The sequence below is a fragment of the Myotis lucifugus genome, unplaced genomic scaffold (genome assembly GCF_000147115.1).
Source record: "Myotis lucifugus unplaced genomic scaffold, Myoluc2.0 scaffold_743, whole genome shotgun sequence".
NCBI classification, from domain to species: domain Eukaryota; kingdom Metazoa; phylum Chordata; class Mammalia; order Chiroptera; family Vespertilionidae; genus Myotis; species Myotis lucifugus.
The window spans coordinates 170,706-188,421 of NW_005871791.1; the positions used below are offsets into that span (position 1 = coordinate 170,706).

At 48.2% G+C, this 17,716-nt stretch overlaps 1 pseudogene; it reads right to left on the reverse strand.

Moving 5' to 3' along the window:
- Positions 1–11,199: 11,199 nt before the first annotated feature.
- LOC102417165 lies at positions 11,200–12,514 on the reverse strand (annotated as a pseudogene).
- Positions 12,515–17,716: the final 5,202 nt, after the last annotated feature.

Below are 17,716 nucleotides of genomic sequence, written 5' to 3' on the forward strand. Positions count from 1 at the left end.
TCTCGAAGCTTCTGCACTTGCACATCCTCTTCTGAGTCTCCGTCTGAGGCCAGGCCCACAGTTCCTCCAGCTGCTCCTGCTGCCCCTGGCGAGATGCAGCCACAAGGAAAGGCATTCGGGGCGCCGAGGCGCCGAGTTTCTGCAGAAATGCGCCGAGGGGGAGTGTGTGTGCCTGCCCACGCCAGGGCCCGCCGACCATCGCCAAGCAAATCATTGCACGTGCTGTGTGGGCTGCGCAGACGCAGAGCTCGCCAGGCGCTGCCCATTGAAGAGGAAGGGTTTCCAAGAAGCATTTCTTATCGGCCAGGGTGCCCTTGGGAAACGGCACCGGTCTTGTTATTTCCTTTTATTTTTAAGGAAGTGTACATTTAGATGGGCTTCTTAGCTTTTTTAAAAAAGACCAGCTCTCTGATCAAACCTAAGAAGTCACACTTCCGTGGAGAAACTCAGGATGCGTGTAACTCGCTCCCTCTGTAGCGCACGAAACCACCGGGTCCCTCAGCGCGCAGTACACCGGGCAGAGTGGTGGGCACTCTTTATTCGGAGCCAACCTTACCAACGTCGTCAGAGTGGTTCTGGGCCGCTTCCTTTCAGAGTGCAACACGCCCCCTAAGTCTCCTCGACCCCTTTGTGGTCGTCCCTCCCTCACCCCTGGCCCCGCGCAACCACTGGGACTGGTGGCTGGTTTCCTCTGGACTTCAGCCCAGGCGCGTTCCCCCTACCCTCCTACGTGGACTTGCTTTGTATCTTTCCGCTGCAATAAGTCATAGCCGCGAGGATGACCCTGCTGCGCGCTGTGAGGCCTCCTGGGGCGTCCTGGAACCTGGGGCCGGTCCTACCGAGCCCCCCTGGGGTAACCATGACCCCAGGAGGAGGAAGCCGCCCTGACCCCCCTCAGTGACCGCCTCCCTCCCAGGACCCCCGCCCTTCTCCCCGGCAGGGGCCCAGCTGCTGCTCTTCTCCGCCCCCTCAAATCCTTGGGCTTCTTTCTTGGATGCAGGAGATTCATCAGTTTCTTCTTCTTCCTCACTTGTTTTTCCATTTTCTAGGATACAACAGCCAACATGATTCCTCCCCTGTCCCCAGGATGTTCCCAGACTTTGGGAGGAAACACATTCCAACAAGTATAGATCATCCTGAGTGTTGGTGTGGGAGGAGCACAGAGGAGGTCCCTAACCTGGAGTGGGGGTCAAGGAAGGCTTCCTGGGGGAGGTGGTATTTTTGTGGGAGAGATGCACAGGATTTAAGGTGCGTACCCATGTCAGACTGGGGGTCCAGAAACAGCTAAGTGTTTAATGGCTGGGAGAGGTTCTTAGGCCACACCCCCTCCAGCCATAGGGATTCTTGCACACAGGGTTAATTGAGGGAGGATGCTTAGCAGAAAGGAGTGAGGGAAGCAGAGTAGGATGGAGACCAGAGCTCAGCCTCGCTTCACGGGCAGCCCTGCAGCCTGAATAACACCATGGAGTTGATCTCCCCTTGGGGTGAGGGCTGGCCTCTTGCCCCTTTGTGACCATCTGCTATTGGCTGTGGTCAGGTCTGAGGGCTCATGCAGCCATTGGACTGGACGGCTGTTCTCTGGGGGAGGGAAAGCTGTGAGCTGTGAGCAGGGAACACTCCAGCTGTGGGGATGGGTGCTCCAGCTGTAACAGGTGGCTGGGCAGGGCATTAACAGCGCCCACCGAGGGGCTACAGTTAGACTAGGATGTCTGGGGTCTCTGGCAGGGGGTGGGGAGTAATGAGACTAGAGGAGGAGACCAGTGTAAGACCTGGCAGGGTCTTGATGTATGCATGAGTCTGCACTTCATCCCCAGGTAATAGGGAGCCATGGGAGGACTTAGAACATAGGAGGGACATGGTCAAGTTGGGAAGGGCTGCCCTGGAATTCCCCCACATTCAGTGTGCGGATACATGATGTCTCTGGGGCTCCTCCAGGCTGACTTCTTCAAACTGGGGCGCCCCTAGATTTCCCCTTGGCCGGGAAAGTCACAGGGGGTTAGGCTTCTGCAAGCAGCTGTGCGTTTCCTCCAGTCCGTGCTTCCCCTTCTTCTCCCCTTGTCCCTGCAGGATCTCAGCTGCCCAGATTGTATAGCCTTGGTCACCGCCTCTGGGTTTGAAGGGTAGTTGGCACCTGTGTCCTCACTCTCCAGGACCCCAGCCCCCATCTGTGGTGGGGGAAACCCCTCCATCTCAAGCTGTCCACATCCAAATCCCAGAGCCTGTGAATATGTGACCTGCCAGGCGAAAGGGACTTTGCAGAGGAGGTGAAGTTAAGGGGCTTGAGATGGGGACATTATTCCGGACTCTCCCTGTGAGTCTAATGTGACGACACGGGTCTTCTTAAGAGGGAAGTTGAGGGAAGGAGAAAGAATGACAGAAAGAGAATGAGAAAGATCAATTGAGGCATCTTATCATCTAATGAGAGAGAGACAGAGAGAATGAGAAAGATTAATCAAGATAGCTACAATCTATCTAATGAGAGAGAGGGTTTAATTGGCTGGAAGGTGATTCAGGGCTGACTTGGAAGATGAAGGAGGGAGCCTTGAGCCCAGGAATGTGGGCGCCTCTAAAAGCTGGAAAAGACACGAAATGGATTCTCCCCTCTAGCCTCCAAAAGGAATGCCGCCCCCTGACATCTTGACTCCAGCCCCAAAAGACCCATTTGGGGCTCTGAGCTCGTAACATCATGAATTTGTGCTGTTTCAAGCCTCTACGCTGGTGGCTCATTTAGTACAGGGGGTGCTAATAATGACAATCATAACTTCTATTACTGAGCATTTAATTTGTGCCGGGAAGGGTTTTATGACCTTTATCGCATTGAGCCTCAAACCCTATGAGATCATTATTACCCTCATTTTACCGACGGGACAATTGCTTGTGGTGTGTTGGTTACGTCTTGCTGTGTAACAGTTACTCTAAAAGCCCAACAGCTTTACAGGACACATTGTTTCTTCTCCTGTAGTTTCTGAGGGTCAGGCAGGTGGCGGTGGCTTCGCTGGATGCTTGTGGATCGGGCTCTCTCAGGAGGTGACCGTCAGCTGCTGTCTGGAGTCCTTGGTCCCCACACGTGGGCTCCCCGTAGCGCTGTGTGCCTTTCCAACATGGTGACCGGCTCCCCTCCCCTCCACTCCGAGAGTGACCCTGAAAAGAGAGAGCAAGGGGGGAGCCACGAGGACTCTTCTGGCCTCAGTTGTGTCCGATGCCATAATCTCAGACGATACACGATGTCACATCCTCCTTACCCTGTTCATTAGAGGCAAGTCTTAAGTCCAGTGCACACTCAAGGAAAGAGGGTTTAGGCTCCCCCTCTTGAAGGGAGGAGGACAAAGCGTTTGTGGACATGTGTTAACATGACCCAGCTGGTCTGTCTGCCTCCTGGGCCCACACTCCTGGATGCGCTGAGCAGGATTATAGATGACAGTACAAGCCCCAGCAGCCCCTCCCAGATGGCAGTATTACCTCATGTGCTGTGTTCCCCCTACAGTGACCCTCAGAAACAGAGCCTATGTTATGCCCATTCTCCAGATGAAGAAACCGGGGCCCAGAGAGGTAAGCCACCACCCAAGGTCACTTGGGGAATATCTTGCAGAGTCAGGATTCGATCCCAGGTCTGTCACCATGATAGCCAACACGTGGGGCCTTTCCTGTGTGTCACATACACCCAGTCCTCGGATGCTCATGTCAGCCCCGTGAAGTAGATTTTACTATCATCAGGCCCATTTCACAGATGGGAATGTTGAGACACAGAGAGACTGAGAACTTTCCCAGGACCCCACATGATGAGCAAATGGTAGAGATGGGATTTGAACCCCACCCCTGGGGATGTGCCGTCTGGTTCCAGAGTCTGCGCTTATCGTCCAGAGCCTCTCTTAGACACCAGGCAGCTCTGTTTAGCCTCTTCTTGGTGCAATTTGCCATGTTTTCACACTGGCTCTTAACTGCAGCTTCTGGGGGCAGGACCCCTGGATGCACAAACGGGACCACTATGCATCTGCTCTAGTGGCCATAACTCCAAGATGGGTGTTTTTTTGCAGAGAGCAAAAGGGAGAAGGCGAGAACTGGCGGCACATTTTCTTCCAGGGAACTTGGGGCGGTTTCTGCACCTCGTTTTTAGCTCGTGGCGGATGCTCTTGGTGCCTCCCCACACCCTCAGCGCACGGGAGACTGGCCTCTGTCTCTGGAGCTTATTCGGTCTCCCTGGAGACCAGACCCGAGGTGTCCTGGGCTGACACGAGGCTCAATGCGTGACTGACAGTAGCTGGTGGATAAATACCCCAGCTCCCTCGCCCTCAGTTGGGATAACGCTGCAGAGTGGGCTCTATGCCGCCTTCAAGAGGCGCCCAATGAGGTTAAGCCTGTGGGTTGGATCCCTGCCCAGCCTCACGACCTCCCCCCACCCCCCGAGTTTCCTGAGAAACTGCTTTCACTAGAATCCTTGCTTCGGCATCTGCTGCTGGGGGACCCTTACGAAGGCATGCCTAGACCTCCACAGGAATGAGATTGTGTGTGTGTGTTGAGTTGGGGCCGGGAAGGGGTGGGCGTGCTGCTGTGCACGTGGCGATGGCAGTGATGTGATCAGATACAGTGGAGAGCTGAGGAAGGTGAAATAGTCACATCTCTAAACTTGGCAGAGGGCCCTGGATTCGAATCTCAGGTCCTCAGGCAGTCTTGGACCTGGCACATCTCCTCTCCAAAGCCTTCCTTTTCCTTTTTTTTGGCAAAATAGGTGGAGTTGAAATTCCTACTTTGCGATGTTGACGCGACAATGTTGTTAAATTTCGTTAGCCATGTGTCTAGCGCAGGGCCTGGTATGTGATAATGGAGCGCAGAGGCCCTGGAGCTTGGGGCTTGCTTCTTTGGGGGCAGGTGGCCAAAGCTCGTTTAGTATCGGCTGCAATAAAACAAGGTGATAAGAAACGGGAGACAGATGTTGGTTGGGAAGAAAAAAAGAACATGGGGAAGCTGAGAGAGAGAGAGAGAGAGAACAAACATAGCGGCCCACTAGAGAACGAACATAGCGGCCCACCAGCCAGACCAACTTCTCTTCTCCGTGGAGAAAGGAGAATTTGAGAGTTTGCACACTGTCTGCATGAAACGGTCCATGGGGCACTGGCAGTAATTGAGCAACTCCGGCTCCGCCCCCTCCTCCCCTTCCCCCGACATCCTCTGTTTCATTGGGAAGCCCGAGGATGCAGAGAAGGTCCTCCTCTTTGAATGGCAGGAGCAGCACGATGTGGACCTTCAGCCTGCTCCTCTTCTGGGGTGAGTGTGTGTTACGTTCTGTCGAACTCAGAAGGCTTTTCTGGGGAGGCTCAGCCACAGCCTGACCCACAGGGAGGTTGACCTGCTGGGAGGCAAGGGGCCAGGCTGTACCCTGGCCTCTGTCAGTCATTGCTTCTAGACCAGTGAAACAGCGGGGGGAATGGCCGTGCCAGCCTGGTAAAGTGGATGGACGGGGGGGGGGGAGGGGGGGGTGCTAAGAGTGGCTACCTGCCCACCCCTCCTGACCTGGAAAAGTGTAAAGATCTCATGAGCTGATGTAGGCAGCTCCCCAGGAAGAGCCTGCGTTTTCCTTGTCACACTCCTCCTGCTTTCATCGCTTGCCCCAGAAATAGTTGGCACTCGCCCTAGTTGGTTTGCCTAGTGGTTAGAGCAGTGATGGCGAACCTTTTGAGCTCAGCGTGTCAGCATTTTGAAAAACCCTAACTTAACTCTGGTGCCGTGTCACATATAGAAATTGTTTGATATTTGCAACCATAGTAAAACAAAGACTTATATTTTTGATATTTATTTTATATATTTAAATGCCATTTAACAAAGAAAAATCAACCAAAAAAATGAGTTCGCGTGTCACCTCTGACATGCGTGTCATAGGTTCACCATCACTGGGTTAGAGCGTCAGACTGTGGACTGAAGGGTCCCGGGTTGGATTCTGGTCAAGGGCACATGCCCAGGTTGTGGGCTCGATCCCCAGTAGGAGGTGTAAAGGAGGCAGCCGATGGATGATTCTCTCTCATCATTGGTGTTTCTGTCTCTCTCCTCTCTCCCTTCCTCTCTGAAATCAATAAAAATATATTAACAAAAGAAAGAAAGAAATCGTTGGCACTTAGGGAAACATGGGGACTGGCTGGGTGACAGGGTGCGTGCCGGCCAGATCTCAGGTGCATCTAATGACCTCTTTCCTCTGTTTGCAGGTTGGCAGCCCTGGTCAACACAGGCGGATTTTGGTAAGAGACTCCCCCTGATTGAAGGCAGTTGGACCTTGGATAAGTGCCTCCGTCCCTCAGTTTTGCCATCTGATTAATGGGTGCTGTATGACCCTGTGTGATGGGATAGTTGTGAGGATTCAGCCCCATGTGGAGCTGTTAAGAGGAGGCTCTGGAGTCACACTTGTGGGTTTGAATTATGGTCCCAGTGCCATTGCCATGGGGACCTCGGGTGTTTTAGTAAATTCCAGGGACTTTAATTTCCATGAAAATGAAGGTAAGAGGAGTGACTCCCACAGAGGTTATTTATTTATTTAAACCAAGTTGCTTTATTTTGTACTTTTAAAATTCACAAAAAGATTCACAATATCTGCATTCCCCTTTTGATCGCCAAGGCTTTATAAGACAATGAAAATGTAATCACATCAATTGGGCATACTCACAAACAATGGACAATATACAAACACATTTTTTTTAATGCAGAACATTTTGCAAAATACACACTGGTACACATCAGAATTAATCTCTCCTAAAATTAGACTTTAAAGTTTAAAATTAAAACACACACAGACAGATTTAACACAGACAAACCTACCAGAATAATGCTGGTGGCAAGCTTATTATAAACTGCTTTAAATGTTTAAATGTTATCTATTGAACCTACATTTAAATGCAGTTGTGAGTAGAAGTCCTATAATTGAATGAATTTCAAGAAAGTGAACAACTCTTTTGCCTCCATGGTAGTTTCTCAAGTTTATTTATTTATTTATTTATTTATTTATTTTAAAATAAATCTTTATTGTTCAGATTATTACAGATGTTCCTCTTTTTCCCCCCCATAGCTCCCCTCCACCTGGTTCCCGCCCCACCCCATACCTTTATCCCCCGCCACTGTCCTCATCCATAGGTGTAAGATTTTTGTCCAATCTCTTCCCCCACCCTTCACACCCCTTCCCCCTGAGAATTGTCAGTCCACTCCCTTTCTATGCCCCTGCTTCTATTATATTCACCAGATTATTCTGTTCATCAGATTTTTTTTATTGACTTAATTTTTAGATTCACTTATTGATAGATATATATTTGTTGTTCCTTTGTTGTTCATAATTTTTATCTTTGCCTTTTTCTTCTTCCTCTTCTTAAAGAATACCCTTCAGCATTTCATATAATACTGGTTTGGTGATGATGAACTCCTTTAGCTTTTTCTTGTCTGTGAAGCTCTTTATCTGACCTTCAATTCTACATGATAGCTTTGCTGTGTAGAGTAATCTTGGTTGCAGGTTCTTGCTATTCATCACTTTGAATATTTCTTGCCACTCCCTTCTGGCCTGCATGATTTCTGTTTGAGAAATCAGCTGACAGTCGTATGGGTACTCCCTTGTAGGTAACTAACTGTTTTTCTCTTGCTGCTTTTAAGATTCTCTCTTTGTCTTTTGCCCTTGGCATTTTAATTATGATGTGTCTTGGTGTGATCCTCTTTGGATTTCTCTTATTGGGGGTTCTCTGCGCTTCCTGGACTTGTAAGTCTATTTCTTTCATCAGGTAGGGGAAGTTTTCTGTCATTATTTCTTCTAATAGGCTTTCAATATCTTGCTCTCTCTCTTCTTCTGGCACCCCCATAATTTGGATGTTGGTACGTTTGAAGTTGTCCTAGAGGCTCCTTACACTATCTTCATATTTTTGGATTCTTTTTTCTTTTTACTTTTCCGGACGGGTGTTTTTTTCTTCTTCGTATTTCAAATCTTTGACTTGATTCTTGGGATCCTCTAGTCTTCTGTTGGATCTCTGTATATTATTCTTTATTTCAGTCAGTGTATGCTTGATTTCTGACTGGTCCTTTTCCATTTTCTTGGCATTCTCATTAAGATCCTTGAAGGTCTCACTAAGTTCCTCAGAGATTTGTAGAAGATTCTTGAGTAACCTTATAACTGTGGTTTTGAACTCCAAACCCAGTAATCTGCTTTCCTCCATTTCTTCCATTTGTGACATGTTTCTTCGTCTCTGCATCTTGGCCACTTCCCTGTGTTGACAGAGTGGCTTTGTGTGGTAGGTGTCCCACTGAGCCCAGTGGCTCAGCCTCCCCAATCACCTGAGGTGGACACTCTTGGTGAACCCCTCTGTGGGCTGGGTGCACAGTCCAGTTGTAGTTAAGCCTTGAATGCTGTTGGTATCCCTGGGAGGAAATGACCTCCAGGCCAATTGGCTGTGAGGACCCGCTGTGTCTATAGTGGAAGAACTGCTGTGCTGGAGACACCCTTATGGGGCAGGATTTGCTTCAGTGGGGCTTTGGTGCTCACTGAGTCTGCCTCTTGAGTGTGTCACTTATGGATGTAAGGAGTTGAAATCTGGTATCTGAGCACTGGGTACACTGGCTTCTGGATCTCCAAGGAGGTGCAAATTCAACCACTGTGTGAGTCCACCCAACAGGAGCTATGGCAAGATCTGCAGATTTCTCCTCTTTGTTTGGGGTTTGGAAATTTTGGAGCTCTCTGACTCAGCTGCAGTTTGTTAGGTTAGGCTGCAAAAGGGCAGGTGATTCATTTGTGCCGCTGCGCACAGCTTGGGTGGGGCGGGGTCTCAGAGAATCACCGGGACGAAGCAAACAGTGATGGCTGTCGTCAGCAGTCTCCACGACTCCACGCATCTCCACATCTCACTGTCTTCGTCTCAGTGTCTCCGCGTCCCCGAGTCCCACGCCCCCACAGTAACAATGATCCCTGCGAGCAGTTCTGTAAGAAAGCCACCCTCGCTTTCCAGACAGTCTGGTTTCTCCCCGTAGGAGTCTGGGTTCCTAGAGACTCGCTGGAAACGAGGTCAGTACAGTCAGGAGCTTGTATCTCCCTTCCCGCACACCCAGGAGCAGCCCGGTTCACGCACCTCCATACCTCTGCTCTGGCGCCTCCGCACCTCCTACCCAGCCTCAATGCGCTTTTTCCCTTCTAGTTGTAGAACTTCCACTCAGCCAGCTTTCCCATGGTTCTGGATGATCACTGTTTTGTCTTTCCGTTGTAGTTTTAATGTGGTTGTGGGGAGCGGCACGTACAGGTATATACCCTATGCCACCATCTTGGTTGTTCCTCAAGTTTATTTTTTAAATTGTGACATCCTGACTAAAGAAAATGGATCCTGGACCTATAAAACATAAGGAGAAGAAACCCATGGGACAGGGGAGAAACAAAATCAGTACATTTATTCTTTCTAAGGTGGTTGTAACAGACAAAATCATTGCTCACATCTATATATATAAAAGGCTACTATGCAAAGTGTCCCCTCAGTTTGACCACTTGCTATGATGTGTGCTGACCACAAGGGGGCGGCAAGGAGGGAAGGAAGGCCCCGATGGCCCCAATCGGCCCTGATCACTGGCCAGGCCTAGGGACCCTACCTGTGCACGAATTTCATGCACCAGGCCTCTAGTGAATAAAGAATACCAGAGATAATATGTAGGGCTGAGTTTTGGCTATGTACATCTAAATGGCAAAAATAACAATTCAAGTTGGTCTTATATAGGAGACGTAAGAAAATAATTGTTGCCTTCAATTCAATTTTAAATTTGTGGAATGGCATAATACATTTTTTGAGGTACCTATTCCAGGATCTGCTAAAATTATTTATACTGCTATTTCCATATTTAATAAAATGTTTATCTACTCTGGGTAGCTGTTAAGTAGTATCAATAAAGGCCACTAAAAATGATGCCAGAATTCAGGTGAGAAGAGAGTGGAAATGGGAAGAGGATGGGAGGATAATGACTTTGGGTAGTAATGACAAACATAATTTTGAAGGTTTCCTAACTAATGCCACAAAATTATATATTTTGGCTAAATGCCACTGGACAGCTGGAAGTGATCAGGAAATGAGTGGAATATCCTAATCGTCCCAGTTAGATTCCTCACTAACCTGTTATTTGGATGGCTAGCTCATGAGGGATGGTTTACACAGACTGCTGGGTGAAAGGACACTTCACAATAAAATCCTGTTTTCTAAGTAAAGGAACCTAAATTAATGTCTGTGCGAGGCTTACTACATATTCTGCTTTGTTTCTTCCAAGAACACTTTTGAAGAATCCCTTAGAAAAGCAGCAAAACAAAGAACTTTTTAGACTACAAAGAGATTAACCAAGACATAATCAGTAAATAGTTTAATCATGGATATGTTATCAGTCTTCTCTCTAAAGATAGGAAATATGGGCCAATGGGAAAAAAAAATGTAGCTCTACTACTCCCTCAAGTTCTAAATTTTTCTCTTTCAATTAGAAATTTTAAAAGAAATTTCAGCTTTAAATGGACCTCATCTTTCACCTCAAATTACCTACATATGATGTTGTTTAAGACAAACACAAGAATTTTGGGATTATTTTAATAGAAGACATTAATTTAGGTTCCTTTACTTAGAAAACAGGATTTTATTGTGAGGTGTCTTTTAAGAGATTTAAGTGCTCGAGGTACTGCCATGAGAATTTATACTCAAAAGATACCAAGGCACTCAGTTTATTTGGATCTTATACTTAAACATATTAAAACTTACAAAGCCTAAGATAAGCAAGCAACAAGTCAAGATCACGACTTAAAATTCTTATATTTTCACATGGTATCAGTGACTATGAAATGCAAAAAATCTTATGAATGTTTAAGTGGGATGATCTCTAAAAATGACACTAGTGTGACCAAACAAATGACCACATACTATGGAAGACTATAGCACATGAATGAGTACAGAAAGCTGTTCTCCAGAACTTGAAACATTACTTGACCCATCAAAGATAAGTAGTTAATTAGAAGGCTCTACACGTAGATAAAACAAATTCTAATTAAAATATCTTAAGACTATTTTAGATGTTTATTTGATCTTGGAACTGTGGTCAACATCATGAAGTACTTCTCTTCATAAAAAAAAAAAAAATCCATATTTTAAGGATTTACACAATCAGGGGGGCGGGCGGGCGGGGGGGGGTCTAGTACTTTTTTTTTTTTTTTTTGCCTGAGTGAGTAAATTTTTAAAAAGGCTCCTCAAAGTCTTGACTAGTGGTGTCATACTCTGCAATGAAATGCTTGAATTCTTCCACATACCACTCACCTATTTTATGTAAATTCTGTCTCAATGCAAACTGTATGGACTTTTCTAATGAAGGATCTTTTCCAATGGGCATTTTCCCAACCATCCCGAAAGTTTCACAGTCTTGTCGGTAAACCTGTTCAATCTCTCTCTCTTTTTTAAAAAAATATTTTTATTGATTTCAGAGAGGAAGGGAAAGGAGGAGAGAGAAACATCAATGATGAGAGAGAATCGTTGATTGGCTGCCTCCTGCATACCCCCTACTGGGGATCGAGCTGCAACCCGGGCATGTGCCCTTGATTGGAATCGAACCTAGGACCCTTCAATCCATAGGCTGACCCTCTATCCACTGAGCCAAACCAGCTGGGGCAATCTCTTTGGGTTTTGATGCTATTGCTTTGGAGCGGCCGTTTAGCTGACCGTCTTCAAATAATCCTATGCCTTCTGCTGCGTTTGACTCAGGTTCTTCTGACTGGTCAGTGAACAGTGGTGCTGTGGATTCTGCCTCAACCTTAGGAACTCCAAGTACGTTCCTTTCATCTGCCTTCTTAGCTCTCCAGCAGCCCCCTTGCCCGCAGCCTCCGCAGGCTCCTTTTGAGTTAGCTGACCGGGTTTATCTCACGCCTTCGATGAAGGAGCTGCTGCAGAACTTGAGGGGGAAGTGCCTCTTGATGTTCTCACAGACCGAGCAGGTCTCTCTTGGCTTTCCTTCATGCTGCCGTGTGCCGTGAGCAGCAGCACGCACGGGTTTTCCGGGTTGAGACTGATGGAAAGAGTAAGTTTTGCTTCTTTCTGGAGAGAAGCTTCTACTATGTACGCTGGAGCCAGGTCTGCTGTGTGCAGGGTCCTTTCTTCTCAGTGGGTGATTCTCTTAAACACGGAGTTTCTCTTTTATGAGGAGACCGGTCTCTGACATCAGGGAAGCGTGGAAACTTTTTCTTCTAAATCCATCTCTCATGTCCCTGTATTCAGGCTGTTGGCGTCCAGAATGATCATCTCTGGTCCACTGGTAGTGAGACGCATCTCCTCTGTGAGGTGGACCACTTCTTCCATCATGAGAAGAACTGTGGCCCTCCTCCCAGTCTCGGTAGCCAGCATGACTGGGATATCTACTGTAGCTTCCTTCAATGGCCTGCCTAGCAGTGCTGGTTTCTTTGCCACGATATTAACTGCTCCCTGGTAGCCGTCACTGGGGTGATTTCTAGGAGTTGCCTCTCATAGTCATGTCGTCCCTCAGACCACATTGCATCTCTTCTGTGAGCCCATCTTGGGCGGTAACCAAGGATAACGGGGCCGTGAGCATGGTCGTTTTGGCTGGCCACAAGTCTCTCTGTAAGATACCAGCTTCAGGAAAGGCTCTGGGCTCCAGGCTGCTGCCACGCAGGCTCCCATGGAGTGGTTAGAGGCCTGGTCTGTGTGCTTTTTCCAAACTCCACTATGTCTGTTCACCTTCAAATGCAGAGGCATGACTGCTGCTCGATTCAAATGCAGTGCAAGACTCCAAGTCCCGCCATGGAAAATGCCCGCCTGCTTGCGGCCACCCCTGTGAGCCGTCCCCCACCCCCGTCCTTCCCCCCACCCCCGTCTCTTCCCACAAAGGGAAACCATGCTCACTCAATCCCACAGAGTTTTGATGAAGATAAAAGAAAGTAAGATAGAGACAATGCTGAAAATGGGATATAGTAAGTGCTTAATTAAATTAGCCCTTCCCCACCTCCTCCACTTCTCCTTTTCCTCTCCTCCTCTCTCTCCTGTTCCATTTCCTCCTCAGAGAAACATGAATTATCTGGTTCTTATTGTCTGGGCTGCAGATAATCCAAAGCTGGTAGCCAATGAGGGGGCACAGCCGGGGTAACGACCAGGACTCCTGGACTCCTTCCCAGCATCAGTTCACTCCACTTTGCCCTTGTCTTGCATTCTGACCCGTGGTGTGACCTGGGGCAGGTTGAACCTATGCTCCTGGGCCTCCCTTTCCACATCTGTACCCTGTGGTGGTAGCAGGTACCAAAAGGAGGTTGACCGACAATCCCAACTGGTCCCAGACTTGGGGTGTGAGGACCCGGGACACTGGACTTTGGGTGCTAACACCCTGAGGGCCCTGGAAAAAGACTTGTTCACCTCACCTTGCAGTGTTGTTGTGGAGACTGTAGAAAATGCGTGGAAGGGACCTACGAAAGGAAAGTTCTGGTTATACTTTAAAAGCTCTCTGCCTCTCTAAGTCATGTTTTTTGCTTAGGGTAATAAAGTGACCACCAGTTAGGTTGTTTTGTTCATGATTGAGCATCGTGTGTGTCTCAGATGGACTGTTGAAGTGGTCTTTGGCCTGTTCTCCCAGCTCCCTGCCCTCCCAGCAGCGGCCAGATAGCACCTGTGAGCATCTGAGTTGGTCTTGTCCTTCCTCTGCCCAGAGCCCTGTAGAGCTCCCACCTCCCTCAAGGTAGAGCCGAAGTTCTCCCCAAGGCCCACAAGACCCTGCATGACCTGCCCCATCCCTTCCCTGCCCTCACTTCCTCCCTCCCTTCCTCTGCTTCAGCCACATGGGCCTCATTGCTGTTCCTCCAACACACCAGGCCCAGTCCTGCCTCAGGACCTTTGCATATACTGGGCCTTTTACCTGGGATGCTCTTGCCCTTTCTAGACACCTGGATCCCTCCACCATCATCTTTGTGTTCAGCCCATGTGTCATCTTCGCAGTGACTACCCTATTTTTGACATTGTATGACTCACCCACTCCTCTCTGGATTATCCGCTCTGTGATGGTTGAAAATTTTGTGTGTCTTGTTCCACTGTTGAGTCTGCCATGCCTAGAAGAATCCTGGCATATAGTAGGTATTTGTATTAGTCAGGGCTCTCCAGAGAAACAGAACCAACAGGATGGACATCTATATATCTTGATATATGCCTTCATATATATAAAGATATACTACAAGGAGTTGGCTCACTTGGTTACAGCGGTTGGCAAGTCCCAAGATCTGCCCGGTGAGGTGCACAGGTCCTGAGTCAGGAAAGGATTTGGGGAACCCAGCAAAGGTGAGCACGGCTGATGGGACAGGGCAGGAGGTGAGCTGGAGAGGTTGGCGGATGCTCAGGCTCTGGGGACTGGGCTGCTGTTCTGGTTGGCGGCGGACTTGAGCTGGGCAGATAGCGCTAGAGGAAGAAAGCTTTGGGGAGCTGAGTGGGGAGACCGCAAGTGGCGATGTGCCGGAAGTCTGCAGAGAGAAAGGTTGGCTCTGCAGATGAAAGAGGAAGCTGGAAATGAGAAGAAAGATACAATCTGAGTGCAGGAAAGGGAAATAACAAGACATTTGCAGAAGGCAAAAAACCCCGGCTCTCAAGATCCTAATGATAATTCATCTATGACGTTTTCATAGCACTTTTTATAAAGAGCTTTCCTGTGATATCCCATCTTACCAGTTGATGTCGGCAATATTGTTGACCCCTCTCTTTCTTTCACGCCCCCTACCCAACCCACTGGCAAATCCTATTGGCGTTACCTTCAGAATAAATCCAGAATCTCTTGCTTCCCGCTGCTCCCACTGCTCACCTGGACAAGTGCAGATGCCTCCAGCCTTGTCATACTGCCTCTGGCCCTCTCCAGTTCATCTTTCCCACCAGTGGCCAGAAGGTCATGTAAAACCTGTCAGTTGTGCCCCTCCTCTGCTCTAAACTCTCCCGGGGCTCCCATCTCTCTCTGATAAAAAGCTGAAGCTTTACAATGGTCTAGCACAGTGGTCGGCAAACTCATTAGTCAACAGAGCCAAATATCAACAGTACAACGATTGAAATTTCTTTTGAGAGCCAAATTTTTTAAACTTAAACTATATAGATAGGTACATTGTTATTAACTTAATTAGGGTACCCCTAAGGCTTAGGAAGAGCCACACTCAAGGGGCCAAAGAGCCGCATGTGGCTAGCAAACCGCAGTTTGCCGACCACGGGTCTAGCAGATCCTACACGATCTGGCCATCCCTCATCTGCTCGGCTCCCACCACACCAGCCTCCTTGGAATTCCATGAAATCGTCCTTTATCCTTGCCTTTTCCTCTGCCTTAAATAGCTCACTAGCCCACTCGCTCACCTCCCTCAGGTCTTTGCTCGGATGTGACCTTCTCAGTAAGGTCTTTATGACTGAGCAACAACTGTGTACCAGGCACTGTTCTATGCATTTAGGACACGGCAGTAAACGAGACACAAACCGCTGCCTTCTGGGAGCTCACAGTCCATCAGGGCAACAGACTTGAAACAACCAATTCGACAAGTTTTTCTATAGAATTGTCTTAGGAAGGGCATGAAAATGTATTCCATTTCCAGCCGGACCTACCTCTTCTTGCGTAGCAGTGGTGGAAATCATGGGCTTTGGGGGTTGACAGGGCCGGCGCTGCCACTTGCCCCCTGTGTGTCCTTGGGCAAGTCACTTAACCTCTCTGAGCCTGTTTTCCACATCCATGCAGTGGGAACTGGATCAGTTTCCTATTGCTGCTATAACAAGTGACCACACACTTGGTGGCTTAACACAGCAAGAACATTATCTTACAGTTCTGGAGGTCAGAAGTCCAACATGGGTCTCATTGGCTGAAATGAAGGCACCGGCAGGGCTGCGTTCCTCTCTGGAGGTCCTGGGGGAGAATCTGTTTTCTTGTCTTTTCCAGCTGCTAGAGGTCAACTGTATCCCTGGGCTGATGTCCCCCTCCTCCATCTTCACAGCCAGCAATGGCTGGCCGAGGCTTTCTCTCATTGCATCACTTTGACTCTGCCTCTCCTGCCTTCATCCTTCACTTATAAAGACACTGTGATTACATTGGCTCCTCCTCGATAATCCAGGATGACCTCCATATCAAGGTCATCTGATCAGCAATCTTAATTCTATATGCAACCTTAATTCCCCCCTTTTGTGTAGCATAACATATTCACCTGGTCCAGGGATGGGACGTGGTCATCTTCAGGGAAGCCATTATTCTGCTGACCATAGGAATGATAATATCAAGTGAGCGTCTTCCTTAGCGCCTGGAGCCTGCTCCTATCTGTGGCTTTGTCCTCCTGGATCTCAGTGTGGCGAAGAGCTAACCACACAAATAACTGAGCAATTATAATTGTAATGAATGTCACAAAGAAGGAGCACACGTAGCTATGGGGGAGTCAGGGAAGGCTTCTTGAAGGAAGTGACATTTAAGTAAGACCTGAAGAATAAATAGGAACTGGTTAAGCAAAGCAGAGGCAACGGGAACAGCATGTGCAAAGGCCCTGTGGTAGGAAAGCTAGAAATGGAGACTGACATGAGATGAGGCTTAAAGATGTGGTTGGGTCTAGTCACTGGGGGCTATTTGGGTCATGTTAAATAATTTGGATTTTAATTCTGAGTGCAATAGGCAGGATTATAGGGAGGGGTGGGGTGGATAATCAAATTTGCATACAGAGATGATTGCAGGGCTCGATGAGGGATGTAGGACTAATTGTACAATCCAGAGGAAGATCTGTACCAAACATAACCATGGAGACGGAGAGAAGTGAGTAGATGCAGAATGATAGTTGGGAGGGAGAGGGAGAATCAATGGGGGGAGACTCACTGGATGTGTGGGTGAGGGCTACACAGGGAAACTGAGGTACAGAGGTGAAATCACATGTTCCAGGGCTGGATTGGCTACAGTGTATCTCAGGCCTCCTCTGACCTGCTGAATAAGCGTCTGATATCCCAAGCTCTCCTGGGGATCCCAGGCAAGGCAGAGGCTGCTGATCTGCGACCACACTTGGAGTAGCAAGGGTCCAGGTCAGTGCATCTCACAATTTCATGGGCCCACCGATCATTCGGGGATCTTGTTACAGTGCAGCTTATGATTCAGCAGATCTGGGTCAGGGCCTGAGATTCTGCTTCCACCAGGCTTCCTACTGGTGCCACTGGCCACGGACCACACTTTGAGAAAGAAGAGTCCTAGGTCTTCAGGGTCCTTGATGAGCACTCTTGGTCACTGTGTCAGTTTCTCAGGGCTGCCGTAATAGGACAGAGATTTATTCTCTCACAGCTCTGGAGGCCAGAAGTCCAAAATCCAGGTACTTCCTCTGAAGGCTCCAGGGGGAGAATCTGTTCTCTGCCCCTCTCCCAACTTCTTCTGTTGCCAGCATTCCTTGGCTTGTAGACCCATCACTCTAATCTCTGCCTCCGTCATCACATGGTCCTCTCCTTATGTCTCTGTACCTCTCCTCCATTTATTAAAAGGACACCAATCATGTCAGATGAAGGGACCATCCTACTCCGGTATGATCTCATCTTAACTCACATCTTTTTTTTTCTTTTTTGCTATAGTATTCCATTTTAATATTTAATGCTAACTCACATCTTTTTTTTATTTTTATTTTTGTATTTTTCGCTTAAAGTATTACAAAGGGTATTACATAAGTGTCCTTTTTTTTTCCCCCCCGCCCTTGACAAACCCCTACCCTCCCTTACCCCCCAGTGTCTTATGG